Source organism: Mastomys coucha, unplaced genomic scaffold (assembly GCF_008632895.1).
Source record: "Mastomys coucha isolate ucsf_1 unplaced genomic scaffold, UCSF_Mcou_1 pScaffold19, whole genome shotgun sequence".
NCBI lineage: Eukaryota > Metazoa > Chordata > Mammalia > Rodentia > Muridae > Mastomys > Mastomys coucha.
The window spans coordinates 6,538,123-6,544,523 of record NW_022196901.1 but is presented as its reverse complement, the minus strand read 5'-3'; the positions used below and the strand labels follow the sequence as shown (position 1 = coordinate 6,544,523).

The following is a 6,401-nucleotide window of genomic DNA, read 5'->3' as shown; positions in this document are numbered from 1 at the left end:
ATATTTTTCTTTCCTCTTTACCTAACCTCTTTACCTCTTTGTCTATTAATTGACGCTTGAATATCATTTACTTAACTACTAATATCTACTTACAAGTAAATATAGATCATGTTTATATTTTTGAGTCTGGATTACCTAACCTAGAATAATTTTTTTATAGTTCCATCCATTTGACTGAAAATTTTATAATATTGTGATTTTAACAGCTGAATAATAGTCCATTGATAAATGTATCATGTTTCCTTTATCCATTCTTTATTCTAAGTTGTTTCCAGTTTCTGGATATTATGAATAAAGCTGCAATGAACATGATTGAGCAAGTATCCTTGTGGAAGTATAGAATATTCTTTCGGTATATGCACAAGAATGGTATAGCTGGATGTTGGAAGGAATTGATTCCCAACTTTCTGAGGAACTGTCATATTGATTTTCTTAGTGGCTGTACAAATTTACACTAGTACCAATAATGGAGGATTGTTCCCCTTGCTCCACATCCTTGCCAGCATGAACTTTTCCTTGTGTTATTGATCTTAACCTTTCTGACAGGTGTAAGATGAAATCTCAAAACAGTTTTTATTTGGATTTTCCTGATGGCTAAGTATGTTGAACATTACATCAAGTGTTGCTCAGTCAACTCAGCTTCTTCTGAGAATTCTCTGTTTAGATCTGTATTTCATTTTTTAAATTGAATTATTGGGTTTTTGATATCTAGCTTATTGAGTTTTTATATATTTTTGATTTAGTCATGCATTAAATGTGAAGTTGATCATTTTTTCCCATTATGTAGGCTGCTGCTTTACCTGAGCGGCAGTGTCATTTGCCTTATTGAAGATTTTCAGTTTTAAGAGGTTCTATTTATCAATTGTTGATCTTAGTGCCTTCACTAATGGTCAGTATAATAATCAGAAAATCATCTCCTGTGTCAAAGCATCTTTTTAAAAAAGAAATAAGAAAGAAAGGCTATGTAAGTGGCAACAGAACTACTTGACCACATGATTGTGAAACAACTGAGACCAAGAATGAAGGGAGCCTCAAATTTCTACCGCTCCTAAATCTCGTACTCTCCTCATCAACCATCATTTCATGTAATGAAAATGGGGAAGGTGTAGATAAGAAAGAATCACATGGTGCTCACTTTGGCAGCACATATACTAAAAAAAATTGGAACGATACAGAGCTTAGCATGGCCCCTGCGCAAGGATGACACACAAATTCATGAAGCATTTCATTAAAAAAAAAAAGAATCACAGGAATAAAAAAATTAAATTAGCATTAAAAAGTTAAACTTTGTTACACATGTTTCCTCCTAGAATATGTGTTTGGTATAAGGAGAAAGAAAGTTAATTAAATGCAAATTCTTTTGTTAGGTAAGTCCATTTTTTTTCTCCTTAATTTTATGTTTGCAAAACTACCTTTTCCTGTTTATTAAAATGTTGATGAAGAGTAATGAGATCCCATAAAAATTCTGGCATAGCCTTTTCATAACTAGTATATACCACAATACTAATAAAGTAAACTGAGGTTGTATAAGGACTGAAAGTAAAAGAATATAGATGATCCCTATCAACAAGTCAGAAAGAGCAAAGAAATTCTTGAAGATATATTTCAGATTTTTATAAACCTCCATCTACCATTGTAGATTTATACTATTTACATTTTCTCTTCCTATAAAATATAGATATCCATGATCATCTAAGAGATGTGGTTTTGTTCCCAGAGAATATTGCAATGCAGAGAAATATTGTGTCAATACATTCATATTGCTAACTGAGCCTCTGTCATGATTGTTCTTAGGTTAAAGCCAAAGGACACATACATCACTAGGAAGAGGCAAATTAAGCACAGCCATAAAACTCACTCAGAAACTGAGTCTTGCCAGGTAACTCAAGTCTATACTTAAAAGATGATTAGTTCTGCTAGCTATTTAAAATGGCAGTAGTGTTCCCTGTACTGTGTCCAAGGATTTTTCATTAATCTTTAAGTTATCACACAACAATGTGGGTTTTATTATGATATTTTCATAAACACATCCTTATGCTTTGTTCTGAACTATTCTCCCTTGCTTTACCTCCCTGTAATTACTTTTAACTGATATTCTTCCTCCCCACCCCCAACGTGTCTCTGGATCTGCATTCATGTCACATGTACTCCATTACTTTCTGTTTCTGTTCCATTTTCTAGTTTCAAGACATAAGTAGATGTAACAACCACCACTACCAACACACACACACACACACACACACACACACACACACACATACACACCTCTATTTATATAAACTTTTAAAGTAGGTTTTGTCTTTCCTAATCTGGCTTCTTTCATCTACCATAATAATTTCCAGTTCCATCCGTTTTCCTGTAATTATCATGATTTCATATTTCTTTCTGGATGAATATAAACTATTGCATTCATCACATTTTGTTACTCATTCATCTTCTGATGAATGACTGGGATGTTTTCATTTCCTAATTAATGTGGATGGAGCAGTAATAAAAATGGATATATACATGGAACAGTCATCACAATATATGATTAGGGAATCTAAACTGATTCTCATGAAATTTATATTTTATTTAGCATAAAAATTTAATTAGATAGTGCTAACAAATATATACATATACATGTATACATACAAACATATGTATCTTCACATTTTCAGAAACAAAGTCATAAGATTTTAAACAATAATACTATTTAGTCTTTAAAAATCAAGAATACTAATAAATAGGAGGGTGGAAATGAATGAGGGTAACAATATAAATATGATCAAAATACATTACATGCACATGTGAAAGTATCAGAATAAAAGCCATAAATTTTACAATTAATAATTTTAATAAAATCACCATAATACATCTGCTAAGTGCAGCTAAAATAATATATACAGACTTCCACAGAGAATTTTATTACACTTTGGAGGAATAAATAATACAAAATTCTCTAAGGAAATGATGTACTAGAAAGCATTTCCTGATTTGTGATAGCATTACCATAATTTTTTTAATTTACAAGAAGTCCAACTATGGGAGTATTTGTTTTGCAATAGGTGTTAAAATTACAAAGAAAGAGTCTAGCCTCTAGAATAGACTTATAAGGATATATTAGAAATTCCAACCTGATAAAAGATAGCTATAAAAATTATAGGGAAACTGTAAACTTATGATTAAATATCCATGTATTTGCACTTTATGCTTCTATTGCAATGGAAGTCATTTTTAGTATAACAACAAACAAAAAACTTTTAAAGGGAAGATTCAAAGACATAGATATCTCTTCATTTATTGTTCATATCATCTTATATTAACAAAATCAAAAACCTAAAAAAAGGTTACAGAAGTCAGTAAAAAGTTTGTATAGTACATTGATATACAAAAAGAAAATCTAAAAGTTTAAAATACTGTAACAACCTAGCAACAAACAGAATAAAAAATGAAAATGAACTTAAGTGCTTTAAAAAAGCACTTTAAAGCTTAAATTTATATAAGAAAACTTCCTAATAGTTGATTATTAATTCTCCCTGAACTGACATACATATTCAATGAAATCTCAGTTAAATGCTCAATAAGCCTTTCTGTAGATGTGACTTTTTTATTGGATATTTTATTTATTTACATTTCAAGTGTTATCACCTTTCCCAGTTTCCCCTCCGAAAACATCTTATCCCATCCTCCCTCCCCCTGCTTCTATGAGAGTGCTCCCCCACCAACCTACTCACTCCTGACTCCCTGTCCTGGCATTTCCCTACACTGGGGCATCAAGCCTGCACAGGACCACGGGCCTCTCCTCCCACTGATGTACGACAAGGTCATCCTCTGCTACATATGCGCCTTGAGCTATGGGTCACTCGATATGTAGTCTTTGGTTGGTGGTTTAGTACCTGGGAGCTCTGGGGGCTCTGGTTGGTTGATATTGTTGTTCTTCCTATGAGGTTGCAAACCCCTTCAGCTCCTTCAGTCCTTTCTTTAACTCCTTCACTGGGGACCCTGTGCTCAGTCCAATGGTTGGCTGTGAGAATCCTTCTTTGTATTTGTCAGGATCTGACAGAGCCTGTCAGGAGACAGCTATATCAAGCTCCTGTCATCAAGCATTTCTTGACATCCACAATAGTGTCTGGGTTTGGTAGCTGTATATGGGATGGATCCTCAGTCTCTGGGTGGCCTTTCCTTCAGTCTTGGCTCCATACTTTGTTTTTTTATTTCTTTTCTTAAGTATTACGTTTGTTCTCTTCTAAGAAGGACTGAAGGATTTGGTCTTCCTTCCTCTTGAGCTTCATGTGGTCTGTGAGTTGTATCATGGGTATTCAATGCTCTTTGCCTAATACTCAATTATTAGTAACTATATACCATGTATGTTCTTTTGTGACTGAGATACCTCACTCAGAAAGATATTTTCTAGAATCATCCATTTGCCTATGAACTTCATGAAGTCATTGTTCTTAATAACTGAGTAGTAGTCCATTGTGTTTTTCTGTTGAGGGACATGTGGGTTGTTTTCAGCCTTGGGCTATTATAAATATGGCTGCTATAAACATAGTGGGGCATGTGTCCTTATTACATGCTGGAGCATCTTCTGGGTATATGCCCAGGAGTGGTGTAGCTGGGTCCTCAGGTAGTACTATGTCAAATTTTCTGAGGAACCCCCAGACTGATTTCTAAAGTGGTTGTACCAGCTTGTAGTCCCACCAAAAATGGAGGAGTGTTTCTCTTTCTCTACATCCTCACCAGCATATGCTGTCACCTGAGTTTTTGATCTTAGCCATTCTGACTGGTGTGAGGTGGAATCTCAGGGTCTTTTTGATTTGCATTTCCCTGATGAGTAAGGATGGTGAACATTTCTTTAGGTGCTTCTCAGCCATTCAGTATGAATTTTAAAATTTATTGAAATATAATAAGAATAATTTTATGATAGAATTTAATGAATAGTAAGATATATTTAGTCCCATAATAAATAAGAAATAGAAATAAAAATATTCTATACATAATAGACTGTGGGACTAAAGTTTGGATAAGATATTGAATTATGAAAATGAGCCACAAATCCAAACTATGAATCACATATATGCAATAAGTTGATTTTTTTTATTAAAGTATTCATTTACCTTACATTCCTATTGCAGCTTTCTCTCATTGCTTTCCTCCAAGTCCCTTCTTCTCATATCTCCTCCTATTTCTACCCCTCCTCCTATTCCCTTCAGCAAAGGGGAAGCCTCTCGTGGATATCAACCAGCCTTACATATCAATTTGTAGTAAGACTAGCATTTTCTCCTATTGGGGATAGACAAGGCAGCCCAGTAATGGGAAAGAGATTCAAAGCAGGCAGTGTAGTCAGAGATAGCCCCTGCTCCTACTTTAGGAGTCCCATGTACATCACCAGCTGCACAACTGTTTTACATGTGCAGAGGGCTGGTTGGTGATTCAGTTTCTGTGGGCCCCTATGGGTCAAGTTAGTTGATTTTGTAGGGGTTTTTTGTGGTATCCTTGCCCCCTTTTCCTCATTTAATCCTTTCTCTGTTGTATTTAGTCTCCAATTCTTCCTCCCAGCCCCATATTCCCAGAATTATGACTCAGACTCAAAATTTATTTACAAATACCTTGGCCATATAGTTAGGCTTTACTCTTACTAAATCATAGCTAAAATAACCCAATTATGTTAACCTACATTTGCCACGTGGCTGGTTCCCTGTGCTCAGGTACCATTTGTCTGTCTCTTCACATCTTTCCCAGCTCCTGTCCCTACCTCCTTCTCTCCCAGAATTCTTTTTCCTCTTGATGTCCCACCTTTATTTCTTGCCTAAGGCATAGGCTGCACACCCAACTGATAAAGTGAACTCAACAAATTGAAAAGTGTCCTTTCCAATAGAATGGTTCTTCCAGGCAGCTTACCAGCTCTTTGTTTCCTCTAAGCAGTTCAGTCTGGTCTCTGTTTATTTGCATCTCCTTGGCTGTGATCAAAATCTGCTAGACTACCTTCTGCTTCTTCCCAGCTCCCGGGCTTACCTAAGTATGATTTGTAGCAGTCTTTAATGATAACATACTTGTGAATAGGAAGGGCTGAGTGAAGTTAGTCAATTCAGGGACTTCCTGGAGCTACTTTTAGTTGTTGTACTTACTGTTGTAGGGAACTTCCCTGAAGTGTTTCCTCTCCCCCCCCCCAGACTATCCTATGTCATCTCCTTGAAAATATCCTGTTATAAATTTCTCCGAGGAAATGCCAATCAAAATGACCCAGAGATTCCAATTAGAATAGCTATAATCAAAAGCCCAAGAGATAGCATATGCTGGTAAAGATGTAGAACAAGTGGAACACTCCTCCATTGCTAGTGGGAGTGCAAACTTGTACAACCACCCTGGAAATCAATTTTTCAGTGTCTCAGAAAATTGAAAATAGTTCTACCTGAAGA

At 35.3% G+C, this 6,401-nt stretch overlaps 1 non-coding gene across 1 annotated transcript; it reads left to right on the top strand.

The window, feature by feature from the left end:
* Window positions 1-1,127: 1,127 nt before the first annotated feature.
* On the top strand, window positions 1,128-1,235 carry LOC116097654. Its single transcript, XR_004121498.1, has one exon. It is a non-coding gene; the product is annotated as a U6 spliceosomal RNA (small nuclear RNA).
* Window positions 1,236-6,401: the final 5,166 nt, after the last annotated feature.